The sequence below is a fragment of the Anoplolepis gracilipes genome, chromosome 3, assembly GCF_047496725.1.
Source record: "Anoplolepis gracilipes chromosome 3, ASM4749672v1, whole genome shotgun sequence".
In the NCBI taxonomy this organism is placed as follows: Eukaryota; Metazoa; Arthropoda; class Insecta; order Hymenoptera; family Formicidae; genus Anoplolepis; species Anoplolepis gracilipes.
Window position 1 is genome coordinate 4,860,580 of NC_132972.1, and position 27,590 is coordinate 4,888,169.

At 33.9% G+C, this 27,590-nt stretch overlaps 1 protein-coding gene and 2 long non-coding RNA genes across 4 annotated transcripts in view; 2 read left to right on the forward strand and 1 right to left on the reverse strand.

Moving 5' to 3' along the window:
* Nucleotides 1–27,590, reverse strand: part of LOC140663380 (uncharacterized) — a 109,049-nt gene that overhangs the window by 55,938 nt on the left and 25,521 nt on the right. The window lies entirely within an intron of this gene.
* LOC140664108 (uncharacterized) lies at nt 493–2,884 on the forward strand. Of its 2 annotated transcripts, none has more exons than XR_012046398.1 (3): nt 493–668; nt 997–1,819; nt 1,906–2,884. It is a non-coding gene; the product is annotated as an uncharacterized lncRNA (long non-coding RNA). The 2 variants fall into 2 exon arrangements; XR_012046399.1 differs by having other exon boundaries at nt 503–668; nt 997–1,246; nt 1,906–2,881.
* On the forward strand, nt 5,289–6,671 carry LOC140664109 (uncharacterized). The gene is made up of 3 exons (XR_012046400.1): nt 5,289–5,388; nt 5,629–5,948; nt 6,058–6,671. It is a non-coding gene; the product is annotated as an uncharacterized lncRNA (long non-coding RNA).

Here is a 27,590-nt window from a genome sequence, read left to right on the forward strand (position 1 = left end):
TGAGAAATGCCGAAAATAATCATCGCAAACAAAGTTCTTTCGAGAAATACAAATAATTATGTTACGTTGTATATACTTGTATATAATTATATTACTTTGTATATAATTATATTACTGTTGTATATAAAATTTTATCGAGATTTTATAAAAAAATCTCATTTTATTGACTGCTCTAATATATGACGATATTACGATCTTAAAAAGGCATAAAAATTTGTTTTCGTAGAAATTTATTTTTTTGCTCGAAAATAAAGTTAAAATTTTAAAAATTTATCTGCTGTAAATAATAAAGAAAATATTAATCGATTTATTATTAATCTCTTTACAATTTTTCTCATGCTATTGTTTAAAATAATTTTTGCTTTTTTCCTAATGCAAAATATTTTTCGTTTAAGAGTGCTGTGCTGACAGCGGCAGCCTGCGAATTACCATAAATGACATCTAACCATTGATACTTTTCGTCTTATCGCCCAGAATGATAAAAAGGCATCGTGTTACCTCGATGACGATGAGCGCAACTTCATTAGTAAGTAAAGTCGTCGAAGAAGCGCAAAGGTGCCCGCTATGTCAATCTTCTACGTAAATTGTTTCAAATCTTCCACGAATACATAATTCATGATAAGCTCATCAAAAGTCGGTATCGCTCGTAGAAAACGCAATTTATACCGGTATGTATTTAAAAAAATTAACCATTTTTTCTATTACTTTTTTTATAAATAATATAAAATGATAATAATAATATAATAATTTGTTGAGTGAATAAAAATATATTCCAACATACCAAAAGTGAGCAAATAGAAATTTCATATATATAATAGATATAAAGAACAATCAATTTTTCTCCTTTCAGCAAGTAAATGTTATTTTTTGAATCGTACAAGATTTTTATTAAACATTATTTGTTAGAACGAGAATTACATAAAATTAATTAATTTTTTGTTATTTAGTAAGAATACAGGATAGAACATTTTTTTGTTTAATATGTGTCGCGTGAAGAACTGAGAGACCCAATAGAGCAACAATAACCAGAAGACAAATGACGATGCATGTAGCAATATATCACATTGATGTAACGCAATTGAAACCAGACGAAGGCTGGACCACTGACGGAGATCTTAAACTGGTAGGGATATCCTTACTTTCATTGGTCAGCATTACGAGGCCAATAGAGAGCAAGAACGTTACGCTTGCGCAGCCTCCTGCAGTGTGTTCGCTAATTCTTTCATCTCGTTGTAGAGACAAATTTGTAAGCTAAACCCTACTCCAGATAAATCTTACTCTATACTAATATATTAGACTTCAATAAATCTCTTAGAATTTAACAATAGAATCCTAAGATCGTGTGTATGTGTATGTGTATGTGTGTGTGTGTATGAAAAGACAAATTTGGATTATTATAGAATGTATATATAAGATGGTGCCTGCTGTAGCACACAATCATAATTTTACATGAACATTCCTTCCCATAATAATAAAATCTTCAAAAGCATGTTCTTATAAAAATTCATATACGTATATAATATATAAAATGTAATTTTGAGTTCAATTTTTTTGAACACTATCAGTTATAATTAGACAAGATTTGATAATATCATAAAATATAGTAGTATATTTTAAGAGTAATTTTTTTGCCTCTAGTTTTTTTAGTTTCTTAATTCCTATATTCAAATTTTTTCATCCATATCAAAACTTGTCCGAATCGGCATGCATTATATTAAAAATCCTTCTCAAATCAGAAGAAAAATTTTTACATTATATTTTATTTACTGAAGCATGTATATAGAAACACATGGCAGAACAAAAAAAACTTTAAATATAGGTATTATTGATGAATTAATTTTTGAATGAATAATTTCACATAAAAGAAAAGATCGATATTTTTTGTATTAACAATTATTCTTCTAGAATTCCAACGAGCAGAAATTTTACATCTTTTTTCTTAAGCCACACAAGCCTATTATTATTATGTCAAATTCTACCTGTGTGCGCTTTGATCTCGACGGAAACAACTCAAAGCACATTCCTTGCATCGGACAGGCGGAAATTGTCTTCATTTTTTCCTTCTTTCTCTCAATTCAACCGTACACACGTCCGGTTGAGGTCGATGAAGACATTCGACCGCGACTTACTTTCAGACATGGACAATTTTAACTACACCACGAAATAAAAACTGTGTTTGAGAAAAAAACTTTTTTTTATTATCTTACTATATCTTTACCAATAATCACGAGTTTAAATTAATTTATTGACATTTTCACGAATATTTTATTCATTTAGATCTTAAAAATAGATACAAGATCCCCTGTCTCAATTTATTGAAATTTGTAATATTTATCTTCCAGCAATTAGAAATCTTTTATTAATTGACTGTAAACATGATTAAAATACGTAAAATTGAAAATTAATACTATTTTTTATTTTTATCTGGTTACAAAGTCCAATTGATCTTTCCGCGACAAGATCAAATCTGATGCCTATATCCAAAAGTTTCAAGTTATTAATCATTTAAAAAAAAAAAAAATAAAACTTTTTTAAAATCGACCTCCCTTGTTTTCCAAACCTTTCGTATTTTTTTTGTACAAACAAGTTGCACATATTGAAATCTTTAAAAGACACTATTTAAATCGTACATATCTTTAATATTTCTTAATTATATAATTTCGTTCCTTTTTTAACGTTCTATGCGAAAATTAAACGCACATCGAACGCGTATGGTACTGGCCGTGATTCAACTTGGACCGGTTTACCCTCGTGACCAGGGTGAATCAAGGTTACAGACGAGGGAAGGTCCGGTGGGTTCAAAGGTCGTATACCTGCACGTTCCTACGGGATCGCGTAAATACCCGCGCTTGTGCCCGCGTTTGCGTCTACCTGTTCGTTACGTACGAGGGTTACGTGGAAAACCTGATTCCCGCGGGATCAGTTTGAACCTCGCGAATTAAAGGGATTGTGGACAAGAGCGGTCTTCAGGTTCGCAGGTCAGAACGGGCATCCGGACGGAATCGGGGCAACAGCCGTGAGGGTCACGCAGGTACATAACCCTTTCGTGGGTCCACCTAAAAGCCCTTACTCTAGGCGAACCCTGCGCCGGCTGGGCACGACGCGAGGAAAGCTCAACGATAAAATATGACGCACGTGTCTTTTGGCGACATCGTGTCGCGGTGTTCCGTTGAGATCTGCCAGGCGATTGGTGTATTTAAACATTTTACACCACTCCTCGGCTGCGAACCAAGTCCGTTACGACGATCCTAGGGCCACCTAATTTTTCACATCCATATGTAAACACTAATATACGTATATATATATAAAAAAAAAACTTGCTCTTATATACTTTATAATTATCATTTTTATAATAAACTTATTCAATTGGTAAATAATTAAGATAAAATATAAATATACATTTTAAGCGATATTTAAACTTTTTGAAAATACTGTATAAATGAAGATGTACTTTGAAGAAACCTAAATGGATCGTTTAAGAAAAAAGGTTTTAGTTAAAAACGATTTAAGAAAAATGTTTTAGTCTAAAGACTTTTGCCTAAAGATATTTAAATTGTAAATATTATACATATATAAATATTTCGATCACTTTCGATTAACAGACCACTTTCAATGCTTATTTAACTCTAAACTTTCGATATCATACATTTCATTCAAGAATGTAAATTTTTACAAATCGCATAATGATTTCGGACTGTACTCAATAAAAAATATAAAACGTAGATATAAATAAAATAACAGTGAGTCATTAGTCTTCTAAAGTTAAAATGTGTTCAAAAACTTTCCATATAGTTTTCCCAACATAAGAGACAATGTATTATTAGCAGACTGTACATCCTTGGAAACTTCGTAAAATATATTAGATAAATTAATTATATTTGATTTATTTAAAATAAATATCGGTTTTAATTTGTAAAAATTAATACAGGCTAAAAAGATTTAATTTACAGCTTAACTTGAAAAAAATATTTGTGGAAAGAGAAAAGGTAGTTTATAATAATTGCAATTTTTTGTTACATTAGCTTTTCAATTTTCTTAAATAAATGTATTATATTGAGAAATTAAGACGCAGTCGGCGCCATCGATGAAAGCCTCATAAATATCTTTGCAAAAGATAAAAAAGACCTCCATGAGCACGCGTATATCGTTATATAACGGTAGCGCGAGTGTCTTTTATCGAGCTAGCCGTTTTACGAGAGAAATAAAAATAGTGACAGCAATTTTACGTTCTTATGAGAGCGCTTTTAACGACCTATAGAGATACGCGTAACTTGCGTATTATCCGGGAAAAAACCTACAACGATACGCGAAGATACATTTACACTATATTTGTATCGTTATTTAGCATTAACACTTGTCATTGTTTAATTCTTCCTTTTTTATAAAAACATCTAAAATGTTATGTATCAGATCAAAATAATTATACACTAAAATTGTTACATATCAATATTCTACTTTTAATGGCTTCTGATAATTTACTGATTCTATCATTAAATGATACGAATAAATGCAACTTTAAGTTTCTTCTTATTGTGTTTAAGTTTATTTCCCATCGCGATAACATTGAATTTCGATAAACAAAAGTGATATCGCGGTTCCAATTTTCTCAAGGACAAGAGAATCCGACAATCTCTCTGACGTGCTGGTATGTCATGTTGACGCATCTATGAATACTATTTAGCTGCAGTTATTTTCCTAGATAAAAAAAAATGAAGTCTACAAACTTTATATGTAAAAGCAATACTAGAGAAATTAAAATAAAATTTTAAAAACTTTTAGACAATATGATGCATAGGTATGCAATTGTAATGAAACATGTGCATACCGATGGCTTGGAAATGTGTGAAGAATGATAATATATTACAAATGTGCAACTGTTTCTTGATTTTGATAAATATCTCGTAAATATGATTCTTTTTAATTCATAATGAAATTTTACTCTTATATATATTTTATATATATATATATATATATATACAACTTTTTGTAAAAAATTAAATTTTTCAACGTAATACGTGATTCGAGCGTCCATGACAAACTTATTCAATATGTCAATGTTACTCTAGATGTTAGTGTTCGTAAATATCCTAGACGTTATTCTGTACTATTCTTTTCCATACCAGTCTCAGATAAAAAAATATTTCGTAGTCTTCGCTGACCCAACCGTTTTGTTGGTCTCTAAGAAAAGTGGTGGGGTTTTACATGCGCAATGCTCTAGTTAATGTCAAGTTTGACCAACGGAAATTTATCGGACGGGATATTTCAACGGTCGCAGTCTCACCATGCAAACATCGAGTAATTTGCATGATTCAGGTATCATCGTTTGTAATCTATTCTATTTGACGCAAAATTACTCTCTTCACATTTTTAAGACATTTATATTTTTGTGTAAGTATGGTTGTGTGTGTGAAATTAAAATTATTATATTATCTATATATAATATTCATTTTTTCTAAATTGTTTAATTAATATTTAAAGAAAATATGCTAATATCTTTTCACTATTTTCGATCTAAATTAATTCACGCTTTCGCAAAAATTCTATTTCATGGATATTATTAATAAAAAAATTTTTTTCAGGTCAATAACGATGCTTAAAACAAGTTTCTTCTTTTCTACCTTTTAATAGCTTTTGGTCTAACTAAACGATATACGCGGTTAGTCAACTATGATGGGGGAGAAAGGGGGGAAGGAACGATCGTCCGTTGCTCCAGTTAACGAAACCGTACCGGACAGTAAGGAATATCAATATCGAGCGTCGTCCAGGTGTAAGGACACCTTAGCGCATCCCTCAACGGCCGACACGGCCGACCACGTCCGGGAATCTATTAGAGCATAGTTTTTCCCAGACCGCCATCACGCGTCCGCTGGCCGTTCGTTAGACATATCGAACTGGACATGAAGAAGGTCACTTATGCCTAACGGATTTTTTCGACCTGATTTAAAAAGGTTTGTCTTCTCTCTCTTTCTTTCTCTCCCTCCCTCTCTTTCGCCGCGGCGGACATTGTCCAGGTAAATTTTTGTTACTGCATCGCAAACGGAAAAAATCTCTTTTCAGGTAGCCAGCGTTCATGGGAATCACGAAAGTTGACCATTCGACGGGGTCACTCAACGATCTTGGAATTAGAATATCGCAACCCTTTCGGGAATCCTCTCTCAAAGATTCCTCTCTCATGAATGAGGATTTCATTTACCTGTGTGATTCTCCCGCTCCGGGAGATGATGACTGTCTCAGATCCCAAAGATAAAAGCGTGTGAAATTGCAAGAACGATGAGCTTGCTGGACCGAGAAGTTAAATACCTATTCGTAAAATAGGCTTCTGTGTGTTAAATTTTTCGGCTTATGTTAAAGAACATATGTTAAAAAATGCTACTATACCACAGATCTGATATACATAAAATCTGACTTTCATAGAGAACTAACGGTAAAATAATACACCTGCCTCCAAGTATCCTCCAGATATGTTTCTACAGTGCGAAACAATTAGATGTAAAGACTAGTATTACGAATAACCCATGGACCGGTCCATACATATGTCCATGGTATTATGAAAGTATTTCTTGGGTTTTATTGTATTTCATTAGGAAAAAAAGTCGATCTTTCGACTCATATTGTACGAGACGATTATTTATTATAGATTTATTTTAATTTCAATTTAATTAATTTTTTAATGGTCGAAGAAACTTTACATCTACTTTATGATAACTTTCATACATATTTCTGAACCAATAAAAAATGTTTAAAATATATTTATATATAATATTTTTATAATACCTATATATAAATTTTATATGTGTATAAATTTTTTAGTTGAAGCAATATAAAATATATTTTTAAAAAATACTAGTATTATGTAAAGTGTGGCCACCCTTTCGTAGAATTAACAGTAAAATAACTTGCAGTAAATATACCTGCCCAAAGTGTTCCCAGATGTTCTTATGATGCAAAACGTTATAGTGAAGACTATTGTTAAGAATAACTTGTTAGATGGTCCATACATATTGTTTACGATGGATACTATGGGAGTATCTCTTGGGTCTTATTGTACCTCATCAGCGTGAGAAAAACTTTGAATCAGTCTTTCCATTTATATCTTATACGAAATGTATTTGAAGGGCGCATAAAAATAATATTACTGATTTTTTTTAAACGCCTGTAGAGTTTTTTTTAGAAAAATCTTTCAACAAATAAAATTGCTCTACTTTGTTTTTTATTTAAACTATTTGTTTTAATTATTTTATTAATATTCTTTTATGTTTCAAAATTAGAGACTCGCGAACATACAAATGATATCAAATGCTTAAGTACTGTGTCTATATTATCAGAAATATTTAGTTATCACTATTCTCAAACTATACTTAATTTCATAATTTTATAAGACTTAATAGGTTAATTCTTATTTACCATTAGAGTAAAAAATGTTTTTCTTGGAATAACATTATGGTGCACTATATTGCACATAAACATGTTATCACCAAAGTACAGCATCGCAATGTTTACGCGTTTCATTGCTAGTCATTGAAACAAAGCTAAACGTCGTCGTTGGTCTGTTTAAGCTTCCAGAACCACTGATACGTTCCGATTAACATAAATTTGCAGACCGAACGTCCGGTGTGCTGCCCTGTGACGCGCAGGCTATCTGCGTGGTAACAAACTGTTTTGCATATGCTTGATCCTTAAATACTGCATGTTGACATAAATGCGTGATCTCCGTCTCTGCGCGCGCGTGCGCGCATGTGTGTGTGTGTGTGTGTGCATATGTGTATTTATAATGTAAAGGAAAAATATAATTCACGGTATTATCTAGAGATTAAGAAAACCGATATGCGCTACGCATGTAAATCATAGAATTTTTTTTATTCCGATTGACTTAAAAGTTTATGTGCGTTAAAATTCTAAACACGCATATTAAATTTTAGTTGTACTTTTGTTATAAAATAAATTTTATGCATCCGGCATTTATAAAGGTAATATTTAAAGTCGATTTTAGACAATCTATAAGGAAAACGATAACTATAATTCGCAAATAAAATTCAAAATAGAATTCTATTTGTAATTTTATGTATATGGTGCAAAGGCCATGACACAGAAAAAACGTAAGCAAAGACGTAAATAGTGAGCAAATCAATATTTTTGACTTACTTATTACTTACGTCATCTGTGAGAATAATTGATTGTACATAATTAGTCGACTTTTTTACAATTTTCTATATATTTTTTTTTTATATAGATCTTAATATAGAAAATATTTAAAAAAGTGTAAAATACACACATTAAAATATAAAAACATATATATATGTATACGTATGTGTATGTCACTTATATACGTTATTTCTACTTGCAATTACTATAATTATCGTATTACACGTATATATTTGTATCAACAAGATAGTAAGAAAAAAAATATATCAATAAAGTTTGAAAATTTTCGCGATACAACCACCTTGAAAGCGAATATTGCAGACATTGACGTTCACGTGCGGCTATAATCAGAGCAACGTAGAGAGCATCCTGGACGACCCCGAAGATCAATGAATGATCGAGCTCGCGACGATTAATATTCATGCGGATTCATGAGGTAGGGGCAGAGAGGAAAAGCGTCGAGTCCTGATTAGCCACGAGTATCGGGCAGCTATTCGCGTGAATGTAACGATGATGTTGCGACGTGCGCACCGAACGGAGTCAGAGGTCATTGCAAACAATCCCACGTGTGGGAAAGGCCGAGTCAAACTCCGCAACGAGAAACGACAGTGTCGCGCAAAAAAGGAATACAGATATAACGAGGGATCGACCCGAGAGGTGATGAACGTGTCTCTTTGACTCACGAAAGAGTGGTAGAGAGACCGGAAGTCGAAGTTTTCGCGTGCCCACCGAGACCACGTGTTCCACTTTGGTCAGCCGCGAAATCATTTCGTTACTGCTCCGTTTGAACGTAATCACGAGCAGCCCGACGTCAGGAAGCAACTCGTAACGGTGGTTGACGATATGCTAACTTTATTTGCGTCGCGTCGCGTCGAGATCGCGATACTTGAGCGTTTCAAGTAATTGCGTGAATGGTAATGAGAAGTAAAACGTAACGGAAGAGTAAGGGAGATCAATTGGAAAATTCAAGATAGAGAGCTTTTAACGACACGTTATGTATATATAAAGTAATTAGAATAATTGCTTATACTTTTCTCTCTGTCCTCTATAGTATACAAAAGATAAAATGTAAATAATTGTATTAACTGTGCTCCAATTATAATTGTATTATACAAATCTCTCATTACAATAAAAAAAAAATAAAATATTAACATAAAAAATATAAAAAAATATAGTAAATAGGGTTTCTATATTTTTTCTACTTTTTGCAAGTCTGTAAAAACGCGAGACAATTTTATTCGCATAAAACTCATTTAATTAGATTCAACGTAAACAAGATATAATTTATTCGCAGCTCGATCTCAACGGACGCGCTTAAGAAAGGCGTATATCGAAAAGCGCGTAAACGTTTCTACCGATATTTATTATCAGTGCGGGAAGACAAAAAGCAATTTTTACAGTCTAACGGTGTGTGATGCGTGAGAAGTTATCTTCCTACAATTTCTCGCACGAGCTCACGTTTCGGATATAATGGCAGTAGTCGCGATTTCAGATAAAAATTGTCACGCGAGATTTTCATGTCGCTACTTCGATCATGGATTTCCGCATGTGCCACTTCAACAGCAGCGTCTGCAAAAAAATATTCATGTTTACTATCTTATGTTACTGTCACAAGTTTTAGAAGATTGTTCTGGTCATAAAATTTTATTGGCAATTTTTCAATTATAAATTTTCTCCAAAAAGTTAATAATCTAGCTTTGATAGACGGAGAGAAAGAGAACGAAAGAAAAATAATTTCCTTCCATTGAATTAAAAAAAAATTATCTCGTAATCTCTAATCTATTTATATGACAAAAAATAGTTATGTGAAGTTTTTTATGTAAGATAATCTCTCGTAACCGTGGAATTTTTCATTATAAGCGGAGAAAACTTTCCTCACGCGAATCAGTAGCTCGCAGTACAACATTTCAACAATACTATATGTAAGTTTATTACAGCGATTATGATCAGGTTTATTATCGAGGAAAAGTCGGCTGATTCGTGAAAGAATACGTAATGCTAAAAAACTTTGTGCACATATGTAACTTTTATCATTCCATTAACATTCTAGTAAACGTACTAGATTTTTTTTTGTATCAGTCTAAAAACTGCTTCAAAAAACTAAATCCATAAAAGCTAAACTGAGAAAAAAATTGCACAAAAATTTGTACAGTTGGTTGATCCAATGGTCGATTCAACAATTATAATTAACTGTACTAAAAAAATTTAATTTTAATTTATACCTTTTTTTATTGCAATTAAATAATTGTTGAATTTAGCGAAACTTAATAATTGTTGACAAATTGAGTCCGTACGACCAATTTTTTTTCTCACAATCGTTGTATAACACACATGACATTGCGAATGTAAAGATACAAGTACGAGTAGGAGAAAAATCTCGTCTGATAGAGCCGTCTCTCCTTCTTTCAACGGGATAGTCGTGGTTAAAGCAGGTGTCCCCGACAAGCGTGGGAGACTTTCGAGCGTCTCCCAACCCATTACTGTAACGAACGCCAAAGGGTCGTCATGGCGACGCTTAGAGAAACACACACGTGGGGTGTAGCAGCTCGCTCACCTTTTTTATTCCCTTCGTTCCTCACCTTCGCCATCCCTCTTTTTACCCTTCGAGCGGCCCTCTTCGCAGCTTTTCCCCTCTTCCCACCTACCCGTATCTCTTTCTTTTTTTACTCTTTTTCTCCTCTCCCTCTCTTTCTCTTTCCCCATCTCGTTTCTCCCCCTTTTCGGTATCCTCGTCCTTCGACCTCTTTCGTTATGAGCCGAAAATAGCGAAAAATAAGTAAAACGTACGCGGGCTACCTCAAACGAAAGCGCTATTGTAGAGTTGTAGAGGCGAAGAGGCGTCCGCGTACGTTTGTGAATTAAAGCCCCCGAATGAGCCAGCGGCGTTACCATGACGGCCGGGCCGGTTGCCATCGCGATACTGGCCACAACATAAAATCACTTTGACGATTTGTTTGGGGCCATTGATGCGCCACACATGCGGGAATCAATTTTATCCCGTGATATTGCCGGTTGTTGTACGGCGTACGGCACCAACCTTCTCTTCCTCACTCTTTCGAGTTGCCACCCTTTTCGCGTCACCACGATGAATCGTCCCCCGGACAGCTAATATCCTCGGAAAGCCCTCTCTTGCTCTCTCATTATTTCTTTCCTCGAATTGTGTCCTCGATGGACGGCTGGAAATGGCCACGTTGCGTTATTCTAATTTCTTTTAGCGATCCGCGCCAGGTCGCTCATACATGTTAATGGATCGAACACGATGAAAGAACTTAATGATGTTCTTGCGCGAGTTTGATATATTCACCTATTTTATTTATCTCATATGACTAATTGTAAGTAGAGTAATCTTATAATGCGGTCAAAGTAAAGCACTCCGATCGCGATTAATCACGAATATTTCTAATTATTATTAATTTTTTTTTATCGTTATTAATGTGCAATTTTAGAGTCAAGGATGCTCTTATAGGATACAATAAGAATAAAGATATCATAATTTTTATACAAGATATTGAATAGTCTTATTATCCTGTCATAGTTTATTGATTTCTACCCCTTGTCATTGCGTGTATCATTATTATGTCGAGAGTTCTTGACCAACTAGTGCTTTCTTTTAATGATAGATATTATGCGATTAACTATGGAAAAATGTTTAAGGATATTATATTTATATGTGGATCTCTTTTAGTATAATCTCTGAAAATTGGTAAGTATTAAAATAAATATCTACTCCATTTATAAATCTATAACACACAAGTAAAAAAAAATTCATTTTTATTATTTAAACATCTTTTAATGTTTAGAAACACTTATATATATTTTTTTTTTTTAATAATTTGGAACAACCAAAGAGTAATGAATTTTTGTAAACAAAAGTATTGAACTTTTTTATGTATGTATATACTAGACATATCTTTTCCAAGCAGAACACAATCTGCCTCTCTAATTCTAGAATATCAATGTAATAATATAGTTTATTTGCAAATTTGGACGATTGAATGATTTTGTCCACGCGATAAGTTCTTATCAGCTACGTCGTACTCTTGTATTATTACGTACTCAGCCTTATGTATATATGTCTGCGTTAAGTGGAATGTGATCTCAAGTTCAAGCTCACACGCCACGAATAGTCGACTTTGTTCGCATAGCTCATCTAAAGTGTTTTGCTGCTTCATCACGCTATAACGCAATTAAAACCGATAATCGCATCCTTATCTATACAATCGTGTAGTCGTCGCTTTCGGCGTTGAATTAGATTATTAATCGAATCATTAAATTTAAATAGCTATTAATATGCGTATAACGATATAAACTACATTGTTAATGAATCGATATTTTCAGAATCCATCTCTTTCAATATCATTTTCTTATATAAAACGAAGAAAATATGCGTAAAAATTTAGACATACAGAATATTGATAAAGAGATCATCATGCTATTCAAGTCATTTTCTCTTCATTGTTCTTTCCAAAATATGAAAAGAATTTATATTAAAAAGAAATATATGTGTATGTATGTGTATGCACGTATGTATATATGAATGCATAAAAATTATGCAAACAATCATGGAAATCATTAGAAAATGCTTCGTCATGTCGATAGAAATTTACATTTACAGTGAAAACAAATTGTCAAGTATTAAAAGTATTATCATAACAGATGTAATAACGACTTACTCGCAACATACATCATACATCTTTTCTTGCTTCTTGTCCGAGACTCATACTTTCGATTGTAACGCGATTCGCGCAAGAGGAGGCGTTTACTTGCCTTTCCAAGTCGTATATACGGAATATCGGTACGCGACACCTACAGATAGACGGACGGACGCACACGTCAACGGGAGAAGGCAAAGACGGTTACGTGATCCGCGATTGTTATGTAAATATCGCTACTCGCTTACGCGCAGGGACGCAAAGCGCGCGTCTGCATTTTTTCCATTCTATCTTTTTTCTTTCTTTCTTTCTATCATTTTTATACCTTGGACTCGTAGAAATCAAATACTATCGATGACGTGCAATTAAAAATTGGATAATAAATATAAAAATATATTAATTATATTTTAATTCTTTTTAAATTATTATATAAAAAAATATGTATATATTTATTTATTAAATATATTATATTTTCTAAATTGCTGCGATATAATTTTGTTATATATGTAATATACAGTGCAGGTGTATATTACATGCTTTTTTACTGATTGAAAACTGGTAAAATATATTAATAAAAAAAATAGTATAATAATAAAAATCTTTGCTGTAACAGACATAAATGAATTGCGTATTCTTCTTTTAGATATTTTGTAAAATATCTATACTAACATCAATTAAATTTATACATAAATTCTATAGTATTTAATTAATTGCTATGAAAGCTTCTGTATTTCACGTGGAAACTTAAAATTTATAATTCAATCATAATTACGATATACAAAATTATCGATGCACCAAATATACGAAAACGCTTTATTCTTTCATCAAAACACTATTAAAGTGCGTCTTCGCAATATCAAGTACAACGGTTATTGTATTGTCGGCCTTATTTTATTCGATCAAAGCGCACTGCTGCGACGACGCAATGCGAATTATCCATATGCGAAATTCGAGTTGCGGTTGCAACAGTTGCGCGCGCGCGCTGGATCCATGCACCGCGAGATTTTCGCAATATGTATGCATGTAGTGCCACGATATATTATGACCGATGAGCGGCGCCCTTACCATCTCTTATTGGCCACGCCGATCGTTAACTAAGGCGCATCCAGCCTTAGCTCTCCGCGCTTTCACTCCGCATATGCCACGTGATCTTGGTTTTCCTTTTTCACCGGGTAGAGGAAACCGGCGCGTCTCTCTCCCTCTCTCTCTCTCTCTCTCTCTCTCTCTCTCTCTCTCTCTCTCTCTCTATCTATCTATCTTTTTTTTCTGTCTGTCTCGAGAGAGCACGAGGAATCGCGCTACTGCCAATGCTCGCGCTACGCACACCGGCTATTGTGTTGCCTCCAGGAGGCATTTCGCCATGTTTACACCGTGCGGCCACCTGCTCGCCGGTTACGGCCAAATTGCCTCGTACGATTCGGGAATCTCCGTTTAATGACGCGCCAGTTATAGTTTTTCTGCGCAAGTCTCTCCGAGGAAAGCGAAAGGCACGTGAGAATGAGAGTGTTTTTTTTTTAGAACGACGGGAAGTTGGACGGAAAAAAGCTTGAAAAATAAAAATAATATCAATTGCCTTTGGTTAAAATTTATTAATTAATAATCTAAAAATTATCTTATATGGGGCATAAAAAGCAATTGGTATGAATATTTGATAGGAAATAACGATACTGTTCGGAAAAAAAGACTATAGACGAGTATCGCTATAGATAACATATACCCAATAATTTCCAAGTTACACAATAATTTCGAAATCAAGAGCACGATATCGCGACACACATAACCGCACGGGAAATGGACGCTTTTTACGGGGAAAAAAAAAAAAAAAGAAATACGTATCGTATCCGAGAAAGGAGAGTCTCGCCTGTCGTACGCATAATCGTCACAGGGAAAACAGGGGCGGGCGCCGATAAGAGCGCTCATGCTTATGTCGTTTGACGACTTTGCGCGGCGGAGGTGTAGGAGGAGTAAAAAAGACGCTCGCTCCCGATAGCGATAAACGTATCGGCTATTCGTTCCCTTTTTCCTTTTGTCCCCAAGTCTCGCGAGTGACTTCTCCATACGTTGCATAATGCATAATGGCTTTCCACGTAGCTCCGATACTCTGTTTTGATTCTCTCATGGAAAGTTTTCTAGGAAACGAAACCGCGTACTAATCCTTTCACCGGTCACGCCCGGATATTGTTGTCAGCTAATCAAAATCGGGAGCAACGTTCTCCAGAGAGAAATATTCGAATCTGAATATTTTGCTTATTCGCACGTGTCTTTTCTTATATTCACATATATTTTATATACAACCATTGACAAAATTATTAGGCACCCTTAAATTTTCTGTATTTCTTATTTTGTTAACAACTTTTTTAAAGCACAGAACAAGGAAAATACAAAAATTTTTTAATGTACTGATAACGCATTAAAGTTGCTATCGATAATTTAAAAAATTTTTATATTTTCCTTGTGCTTTAAAAAAGAACATTGTTTCGTTCCTTAAAATTTTATTGTATTTTTGACACTCTGCAACTCGGTAAAAAAATTTCTCTCGAAAAATTTAAATCAAGTACCGTAAACTACAACATTTTGCCAGCAAATTGTTTCTTTTTAAACTTTCTTACAATTTTTTTTAGCCGAGATACATAATTTTAAAACTAAATCTGTATTTTTCAAACATGTTGTCGATATTGGGCGAAAAATTATCGCAAACGAAAAATTAAAAAAACATTTTTTAAAGCTTGAAATTTTAGCTTTAAAGTGCTATCGATAGTTTTTAAAAATTTTTTAATCTTTTTAGTATTTATATACTATTAACAAAATAAGAAATATGGAAAATTTAAGGGTGCTAATAATTTTGTCAATATCTGTGTATATATATATATATATATATATATATATATATATATATATATGTATATACAGCACACACACACACACACACACACACATATATATATATATACACAAGTGTATTTAATTTAATTGCTCTGGATAGCTTCATTTCGAGAAATTCGTTTGTAATCTGTAATTTTCTACAAAACGATAAGACATCATAGAGATGGAAATTTCTTATTTAACAATAATTTATCACTCTGTGTGAGAAAAAATATCGTACTGACAGTTTAAAAAAAATTCCACTCGTAAACTTCGCGGTACAAAATATAAACTGCCTTGTTTCGTTAATTTCACATGCTTTGCTTCAACGTAAACCGTAACAGCACGATCAACGCGGCAGATAAGCACATACGCGGAAAGAACAGAGCTGATATAGAGAGGTAGAATATTTTTGCGATTACCAAACTTTGCATTCTTTACGTTCGAACGCGCGCGTTCTCTCCAGCTGTGTGCACATTGTTAATTTCTCCCAGTGAAAATTAGATTTGATAAGAAAGATTACAACGTTTATATATTTTTCAAATGATGTTTCTAACGAGGACGCGTCAAAGATATTTTTATTACACAATTTTCTTTTTGCGAAATAATGACATGTGTAGCTTTTTTCGAGAGACAGAATTTTATTAAAAAATTTTAAAGCTTGAAAATCATATTTTTTTATTTTATTTTGTTTAGCTTTTTTATATTGCAACTTATACATGTTTTATTTTACATAATCGTTTTAATGCGATATAATTGGTATCTAAAGATTTTATTCTATTCTATCTTCTCTCTGAATATCATAGTAAGTTGCAAATTTCAAAGATTCCGATGTAAGAGTTAAATTTACAGCTGCCATCATTGCACCTGTAGTTCTCCCTCGTTAGAAAGTCCAAGGTTGAAAAGTTCATTGGCCGGACAGTATTCTATCCCTCCAATGAGACATAAGGATTAAAGAAAAATTCTTTGCCTTTATTAAGGGATCGAGAACCGTAAGGCATTGCTGAAATTTTGTACAATACATTACAGAAAATTTCACTGAATGGTGTAGGCTAAATGACTGGTTTTTTATTTATATCCCTTTCTCGTTTCCTTTTTCACAGCAAGGGTACTTTCGGAAGCCCTTGACAAGGACTGCCCTCTCTCACTCACCTTCATCTCTCTCATAGCACGCTTATGGAGGGATGGAGTACTATTCCTCGGCCAATGAACTGTTCCAACTGGAGTGCCTAACCTGAGAGAGAACTACAGGTGCAAAGGTGACCGCTTAAAAAAAAAAAACTTATATACATATATGAATTAAAAATTTTTAAATTGCAAATCACGAAAAATATTAAAAAATAAGATAAGATGGAATATGATATGTGAAATTTGTATTCAATATCGCATTAAATCGTATATTTACATGCGATTCTCAAAATAAAAAATATAAATTATTACAATATAAAATAGAATACTGAATAAACAAAAGCAAACAAGAGAAAATAGTAATAAATGCATAATAAAAATTTTAGATCATACAATAAAAAAAAAATTAGAAAATATTGTTGAGCCTAATAATATTAAACAAATTATGTTATATCGTATTCTGTACAATAGGTACAAGCTGCATCATTCCTCTGAAACAAATAATTAGTCTAATCATTAGTCTGTCTATAATTCTGCGTACAACATTTTCGCAATACATATACATATCGTTTCAGAATCATTCCCCTCATCCATCCGATGTGCAATGCATAATTAGAAAAAAAGAAAAAAAAACATCCGCATACGTAGGTAAATAGGTATCTCTCGCGTGAGCGAACAGCAGCCAGCCGGAGAAAAAGAGGGAGACTATACAGATACACCAGCAGCAGAGTCGATCGATATATGCCGTGACCAGACGCGGGCGTTCTGCACGTCGCGTCGCGACGCATCGGGCGGGATCGGGTCGGTTTTTCTAGGAAACGTTCATCCGCCGCGGGATCGACGACCGTTACGCGAAGATGCCGATTAAAACCGGGAGAGAGAACGGAGAGAAAGAAAGAGAGAAAGAGAGAGAGAGAGAGCGAGAATGGTAACGCAAGGCAATGTAAATGCGGATGCGGTCGGCGCGTGCGCCTGCAGTAGGGCACGGCAAGACGACAGCTGTTTCAGTCCTCAGGCAACATCAGCGTTGCACCTGCCCGCTTGCCTGCCTGCCTGCTTGCTTGCTTGCCTGCCTGCCTGCCTGCCAGCTCTCGCTCGCCTGCTTGCTTGCTTGCTTGCTTGCTTGCTTACTTGCTTGCTTGCCTGCCCGCTAAATCCACCTATCTCCTCCACCTATGTGCGTCCACGCGAGTCTCGTGCGAGCATCTAACGCGCACGCGAGTCCTTCGGCTACCTTAAATCCGCGGTAAGGACCACACGAGAGAGAAAACGGGAAACGTAGAGATTTACGTCAATGATTGACTTTCTGACACTTGACGCTCGATCCCGCGATTAACGGCGCGTCGAAGATTCCGGATGCTTCTAATAATACCATAGCGATCTATTTTGAATATTAAAGTTTACCTCGACATTTTCACACTCACGAAATTTTCTTTAGGCAAATATTTTTTTAATATTTTTATTTATATTATTAGTCTCTTTTAAGAGAGAAAGAGAAAGAGAGAGAGTGATTTCGATTTCGTATACAATGCTCCCCCAGTTTTTTTATGTTACACTCAAAGAAACACCGCGATATCGGAACAACGCGTGCGTATCATTAACATCGAGCTCCAAAGTGCATAATATAAACGTCGGCACCCGCATAAGCGGTCATCGCACGCATTCAGGAGCCTCCATGCTGGTGTGCGAACGAAACGCCCGAAATTAAACAGTAACGGGATTTAAAAGCCGATACCCTTGTTGAGACGAGCGTTACGCCAATCATTTTCTCTCGTAAATTTATAGAGATTCATATATCATATAGTTATCCGATAATAATAAAAAAAAAAAATAGAAAAAGTAATAAAAAAAATTAAATACGTCAAACACAATCGATCTTTATTTTTTTTCATAATTTTTTATTTGAAAAGAAAATATTATGCATCAATATATAGATGATAAAAAATGTAAATAATAGTAACTTGAAAATAATATATTAACATTATTATTTTGCTGCAAAAAGTTCTATTGCAATTATTTTTTACAATGTATTTTCAATTAAAATTACTCCGCGTAAAAATACGTCTGGTGTGAAAAATTAATGAAGATAAGTAATCGTATCTCAAAACGAGTCATATCGATGCAACTCTTGACAGTCCTCAGTTTATCACTGCGCGCAAAACGCAAATCACGCTGCTCCTATCTTAACTCACGAGAGATGTCAGCGGCCCGTGAGCCGCACTGCAGGATACGCGTGATCATTTTGCAAATTCGCCAGATGTAAAGCTGCGACGGTCGTGACCCGATATCTTGGTTTGTATAGCAGGTCGGCTAGCAGCCGCGACTTGGAAAAAGATCGTTGTCACGCCAGGCCTACTTCGCGACAGTAACGGAAGTCTCTTGACCAATCAATCCCTCGATTCTTGGTCAAGGGGTCAAGAACTGAAGAAAAAATTTATTCATTATCGTCTGATAATTAAAACTTATGAATCTTTTAAACAGACTTTTAATATTATATTTAATCCAGCCTATAAATATTCTGTCGTCTAAAAAGGAACAAAGTTGTAAATTATTGAAAAATATATTTTAATTAAAAAATTATCCCTATTGGATGTTTAATAAATTTATTTTATTAGATTTAATGACATTTAGTCGACTAGATTTAATTTTCTACATCAAAATTGTGTTTTCGCCTTTTTCTTACAGTTGATATGAAGTGAAAAACCGTCGACGTGAAAATTCCAACTAATCGACAAAGAAAAACAGGAATTTTTACGGATCCGGAGATGATTATTGCAGGTTAATAGAGAATGAATATCGATATGCAGCAATACGCGGTTAGTCACTTGTAAAAAAGTAATATTACAGTTATTCCTAAACGGTGTTGTTGCTGGTACTCACGCGTATAATATGAGATGTCCCATATACATAATATAAAATAATACCTGCTTTCGATACCGACGATAAAAATAATATCGATGGAAGCATGCAAAATCTTAGGTTAGATAGAATGTTTAAATCGATTTACGGGTTACAGGTCATGCGTAACAAATATGATTTAAAGTTAAAGTTTTTTTCAGACAATATATTCGCGTAAAAAGAATAATGTACATCTAAATTTTTTTGTAAATTTAAAGAATTTAATAAAATAAGTTTTTCATTGATCTCATAAGTATGTGTATGTAATGTGAGTAAAACAAAAATAAAAAGTAGACATTATAGAACGTCAATTAAATGAAATTTTAGGACAAAAAAGAAACCAAAGATCATATTTAAGATGATTTTCCAAGAAAGAAAAAGCAAACATAAATTTAAACAGAAATATAATATTAAAATCCCGAATATATATCTCTTAGAAAATTTTTTCATTTAAAAATTGGAAAAAAAATCATACAATCATATTAATGCATAAAAGTAATAAATAAACTTACACAAGACGACATCAGATATTGCAGTAATATTAGATAATTAATTCTAGGTCACATAGGCAACGAATGATGGATGTGAAGAAATAATTTCGGATTTCGCACGTCTAATTATGATCGAGTATTGTTAACGAGAGAAGAAAATATTCATAACACATAATATTTTAATTTGCATTAATAATTTAATTTTTATTGACAAAATAAAAGAAAAAGCGTATACTTGGAGAAATACAAATCTTTGTTATAAAATTTTCGTGTTATTGAAACTAAAAAAAAAAAAATAAAATATATTATAATTCCTATGTATACTTGTTCGCGCGCACACTGCTACCACGCAATGTGTACATCTCAAACATTCTCGTGCATTCTCTCATCAACAAACATTCATTGTTTAAATAAGATAATATTTTTGCAAATAAACTACAAAAAATGGGGAATTTCTGGGATACTTCTGTCCAGCCATTTAAAGTATTTTTAAAAATACCGGCAGAGAGATCTTAATGTCAACGAACGAGTTAAAATCAGGAGGAGGAGATTAAGTAAGGGCATAGGTTAAGGAAGAGCGAAAAGTTTGCCGTGGCACCTGGGCCTAGAGACGGACAAGCGAATTCACGTTGTCCGATCCAAGGCGATCAAGTTTTCGCACCTACGTGCCACGTCACAGTCGGCGATCTCCCCTCGATCGCGTAGAAGTTAAAAAGTTCCCGCGCGCTTTCTCTGTCTCTTTCTCTCTCTCTCTCTCTCTCTCCCATCTCCGTCTCGCTAGCCGATCGACTTCGCTCCGCGAAGGGTCCTCGGTGGCGTATAGTGCCACGCACCCTGACATTATCTCCCGGTTTATTATATAGGTACCTGGTGGCACGCGCCATGCGCTCCGGCCCCGGTAACAGCTGCTCCTGCGCCCGAAGACCGGAGGTGGATGAATAAAGTGAGAGGCACACCTTGCTGCAGGCGCGTGCCGGCAGCTTTCAAGATGTGAATACCGCGAGATCCTCCGTCTGTCTGGGCCGTTGCTCTCACCCTTTTATCTCCGGGAATCGGAGACGATGGCGAAACGACGCGAGGCCGCCGTCGTGTGTGTACATTTGACGCGACATCGATCGCCACGGCTAATTGCTGCGTCAATCGATCCATCAGACGCGTGACAATAGCATTGTTTTAAGAAGAAAAAATGTAAAGGCACATTATCTTTTTTAAAAGATAATTTATAATTTTTTTTCTGTCTTGTGAGGCCAGCTCAACGTTCGAAAATCTTACTGTTTAAGGGGTAGATCTGATTCTACAGTTTCAAATTCCAAATCTTGTAAGTTGTAAATTATACATTTAAGAAAATGGAATAAAAAATACAAGCATGAATAAAAAAAGCGAATAAGTACATGTCTTGTTTGCGTAACTTCTGGTGAATAATCGATCGGATCAACAGCATTATCATTCGAGATAACCGTCGTCCGTGCATCTGCGACCGTGTACCATCTTGCAGATGCGGAATGCGCGTGTAAAGAGTTAAGAGCGTTCTTGTTACGACGCGTGCTGTTCATCTTGGAGCATGTAAGGCGGCACCTGCTACCCGAGATAACAATGCGCAGCCGGATCAGACTACATCTGTATCTTTTTATTGTCATTTGAAATGATGACCTTTAAAATATGTCGCCAAGTTGATATCGTGCATTTTTTATCGTTAAATCTCACAATAAACTTTTTCTAAGAGGAATGCATTACAAAGGACGCACTGCAATCATGTTTTAAACGGATATCGATGTGTTATTTATAGATTATAATGAGTTAAGTACAAGTTTATTAAATATAATGATATTTCTGAATAACTTGACAATAATATAAACCGATTCAATAAATAATAGATATATTAGAGTCGCGAAAGGAAAAAAAACCCTAAATATATATAAATTTATAATATTTACATATTTTATTAATAAGCTTAATAAATTTATTAATAAACTTATACATTAAGAAAAAAAAAATTGTTTTATCGATAAAAATTAAATAAACGCTATCCATTTTTTTCTCACGGGTCAAACTTGTAGCTATTTTTAAAAATATTGAAATTACTTGTTGACGTTCTTACGCGAAAGATACAATGTGTAAACCGCTTACAGCCGTCTTCAGTAACGAAAGAGTTAATGAAAGAAGAGATAAGTATCAACAGCGCGTCCTTCATCCGTTTTCTTCTCCGAAATACGTGTTTTTATTCTCATATCGATGTATATGTGCATGTGAGTCAGTATTCACAGATATCACCTGCTGCGGTCGATAATATATAATGTAGTAAACTATCGCGAAGACAAAGCGTCGTCTTGAGACGAAAGAGTGTCATTATTCTCCCTTTTATATTAAAGAAATATTGTAATTTATTCCCTATATAATATCGAGATATAAATTATACACGTCATTAAAACATTCCAGCTATAATTATTTGTCAAAAAATTATTCTAGTAAATTTAATGTGTCGAGTGATTTTTTATATGAGCTAGAATTATTAATTATACTGTAACCACACGTTCACGTATTTTACCTGCGTAGAAATTTTTAATGTTTCACAAAGTATATACATCAGCTATTTTTTTAAACGTTTTTTTCTCGTTTGTTCGCATCTTCGTCGAGAGCGGATGGTTCCGACAATAAGCTGGTGATCGAAGGCAGCTGGACCTTCTTCGAGTCATCTGCTTCTGTAGCTCGCGATGCGATAACTATCCCCCTACCCGCGTCAGCTACATTAATGGATATTTATTATCGTCATCGAAGGTGGCTACTCAAAAGGCAGCTGACTCCGAGAGAGAGAGAGAGATCGAAAGGATCAGTAAATGACGTAATCAAAAATTGTGATAACCATAAACTGTATTGATCGCAACTTCATATTTCGTCTTTTGCTTGTATACTGCCTACTCTCCACTTTTACGTTCTATTTTTCGCGATTTAATGATAAACAATTATTATAATCATATTAAATTAGAATTTTTTTTTAATGTTAATTATGTATGTATTCATGTGTTCTTTTAAGAAACAATTTTATATTTATACATAATTTATTATATTTGTTTATTAATTAAAAGTACAAAGTTCCCCCAACAAATAGCGTTATAAAAAAATTTTTTTGATAATATTTAAAAAAAATTAAAATTAAAAATTAAATATTATTCAATAATAATAAAATAAATTATTATGCTACCGCATATTTTATTTGCATGTGTAACTGATTTGTCTATTTTGAAAACAATAATAGTGACATAATAATCCATTAACGGAAATTAATATGTTGATGGTAACTGCATGTTATCATATTTGATGTGCCTATCTATATCATTTGGGAGAGAGGGCTCTTCCCTTTATCATCACGTGTGTAAGTCTGTCTAAAATATGTCTCGACATAAAAGTAGATTTCACTCGTATGAGCTATTAAAACTGAGTATGAGAAGAACATACAAGGGGATGAAAGATGAGTTTCAGAAATGGCTCTAGACTTGTTAGAACCCGTGGCCAAAATATCTAGATTAGATTGCAACGTTAAATGTTATGCATTCGCAAAGATCAGATAAAAAAATATTGAATTCTTGCGTGTTCAAGTTTCTTAAATGTGTATAATTTTTATCAAAATTAGTCTCTCTTTAATGATATATAAATTTCAATTTAACGAAAGCTTTTTTTATAAAGATTATATATAAAAAGTAGAGCATCATATTAAAATCAAACGCGAGAAAATAAAAATCTCTCAAGCTGTGATAATTTTAAAACCGTCGCACGCACGATCGCGATTTTTGCATACGTAAGTTCTCAGACACCTCTTTTTTCCACTTAGTTCGCCTTTTAATAGAGCCGCCTCTGATGACGGGATTATGTCAGCCGGAAAGGCGGGCGGGAGATGTTGTTCTCTCCTAATATTGGTGTCCCGTGATCAGATAGGAAATTGCATAGGGATGTTTAACGAGGGGGAAGAAAGACCGAGGCTAAATGCCACGCTCCTAAATGTCAAGGCAGCATCCCTCCAACATTGACGGGTACCACTTAACACGGGTGCTAACCCACGTTGCGGGCTACTGAATGTGCACTGCGTCACGTTACTTTGTCACGGTACAAAGTCATTTTTATCCCCCGTGGGATGAACAGACAGGAGGGTAGGATCATGCGGATAGGTGTGTCCTGTGTGCGCATCGTGAAAATTTGACTCATCATCGATTTCGTTACAGTTTATCAGATATAATCATGTAATATACATCTGCTATGTTTTAATATAAAAACATTAAAATATAAATCAATTTCAAGAGAAATTTAATTTACTACAATTTTCATTTAATAATTTAATAATATATAATTTTAATTTAATAATTTAATTTACTAAAAAATTGTAAAAAATAAAACTTTTTTCCTCAAAACAAAAAACAAAAAAAAAATAAGACCCCTTTCTCTCTCTCTTCAAAATTATTCTTAAAATAATAATTTATTCTTATGAATACATAATTAGATAATAGATTTAATTTTTAAAAATAAAATATTGTTCAAAATCATAATATTATTAAAAATAACTATATTTTTATTATTACATCTGTTTGCATTATACTAGAACTACAATTTGTTACAATACCGTTTTCATAATATACGAGACGGATCGCCGTTCCACGTGCAATTGTAAAGACTCGCGAACATGCCATTTAATGCGGACGGTGGTGCCGGTATCGGGTTGAAGTATCGAAAGGAGCGTGTATCTATTAGCGCGCAAACGTGTCGCGCGTGGTCGATAACGGGAGAGAGGCCTCCGGCCCCGCCCCGCCCCCCCCCCGCCCTCGTCCCCCGTCGCGGGCCGCGCGCGCGGGATGTTCATCGGACACCGTATATCCTGTTATCCGGCCCCGCTGCAGAATAGCAACGTGCATCGCGCGAAAAAAACCATAACAACGCGCGCATTGTGATCCCGGTGCAACACCGACACGCGGCAACATCTCGTTTCACCGCGCGTCGCGTTACGACGCCTTCGACGGATGCGGAGATCTTCTTCAGTCTCCGATTCGATACATGTAGGTAGATAAGCGATCCTATCTCCCTGCAAACTAATTCCTTTATCAATCAAGGGTTTCCTGTGTCTCGTTCGAAGAATATAATCTCACGCGTATGCGTATAAATTGTCTGACGACACGAGATATAACACACACACACACACACACACATATATATATATATATATATATATATATATGTTTATTAAAAATAATCTGTAAAATAGTTATACTTTGTTAAGAATATTTTATTAACAGTCTTAAAGGAATTAAATAAAACTTGTGGTTTTCGCAAACCTATATCAAATTAAAATTATATAACCATTTAAATTCGTTTGACTTTAATAAAATAATCTTGTGTATTTATGTACAATACGTATTACAATGAAACAAATTTACTCACGATTTTTCTCGATATGAGTAACAGATGCTAGGTCTTAATATATATATATATATAAGCCTATCATTACTCATAAAATTATAAAAATAATTAAGACTGTTAATAAAATATTTTTATCAAAATATAAGATAACTATTTTGCAGATTATTTTTAGTAAACATTATTTTTAAATAAAAATATAATAATAAAAAATACATACACTATATTATTAAACATTATGTCAATTTCCGTTATTGAACCGAAGTTTGCGGATGACATCTCATATTTTTCACATCTTTAATCTGAAGAGAGATCTGGAATTTTAAAGTGGAATTGATACCGCAATGTGACTTTGCGTCCGTCGGTATGCAAAACTGTACGGACTGAAGTATTACTGATGAGTCAGACAACAACGTGGAATGTCGCTAATGAGTCGCTCTTAAAAGAAAACGCAAGACGTGCACCATAACGTTGAACCTTATATTCTGAATAAATTCATTTTCGGAATAATATATAATCGAAAAAATATAATCAATTTATATATAATTTTTCCAAATACATATACATATATATTTTTATTTTTTTTAAGATGTACAATATTTTGTCCGTAAGTTTCAAGCTGTATTTGATTAAATGCTCGGTATATTATTACAAATCTATTATTACAAAAACTCTAATTATATTTTATATTACATTAGTCTGATATTATCGCACATGATGTACGTTAAAAGAATTAAAAAGTGTGAAAATACGGTTAATTGCAATAATTTAACACTGATATAAAATAAAGTTGAGAAAGAAATTTAAGTTCACGCGCTACACGGTTGAATAAAGTTTCATTTATCCTCTGGTGTTACATTAATGTTAGAAAGGGGAATATTTATGACGGTGAAAAACGCGCACGGACACAAGATTTATATGCGAAGTACTATTGCTATGAGAGCCGTCCCAATTAAAATCACGAATCCTAGAGGATAAAGAACTGGCGAATTTTTTCACGATAGTCTCTCTTTCTTTCTCTCAAGATCTCGAGGCGGTCCCCGAAGCTCGGATAAACGTTGTGTAAGATATCCGTAATCATAATACAGCGGTACCTTGAATTCGCGTGTTCGTAACTCGTGGGAACTGGTGTAGTATCTTTCAAGAGCGTGGGTTAGCAGTATTAGTGTTTACTCAGAAGGCAGAACAATGCACAGGACTGTCGGCGTCCGTTCCGCATTGTTGGCTACGAGATCATCAGCATCGGTTGCAACCTATACGAGAGAAATCAGCTTGGTTACCTCCGAATTATCTCGCGACCTCGATAATTGTTTCCGTGCGATAACGCATCGTAATGCCGATAATGATCGACATTACGAAATTAAAAGTATATCTGCTGTTGGTCGCATTAAGACGAGATAAATATCTTCTATTCTTCGAAGCTGAAATTCGAGATAACTAACACAATGACAACTACAATCTCGTAATGACAAAAATTAAGAAATATTTTATTACCGCTTACGATTAATCAAGTATAATACATGAATGTTACGTAATAAATAAATGACTAAATTATATATAATAAAAAAAGAAATTTATATTCTTAATACATGATAAAGCTTCATCTTTATAGAAATTTAAAATCCATGTTTTAATTTCATCTGAATTTTTTTACTTCATGTTAATTTTAAAATATTATTCCGAGCGATCGCAATCACCGAATTAAAATATATACGCGAAAAAGATTTCGCAATTACTTATTGTTTCAATCTTTATGCAATTAAATTTTCATACTGAAAGAAAGTGAGACATTAAAAAATAAAATTAATTAATTAATTTAGCAGATAAGTTTGATATTTATCCTTCTCATTAAGCTGTTGTTGCTCTTTTATAAAATATTCCTTAGAGTGAAAAACTGCTTAGCCGTTGTAAAATTACGTCTCGATTTTTGCGCTAACATCCAAAGGACGCTCGTCGCGCAAACTTACGCAACACTATCATCCTCTCGGTCGCGAACATCTCGAGATTCATCATCGTACGA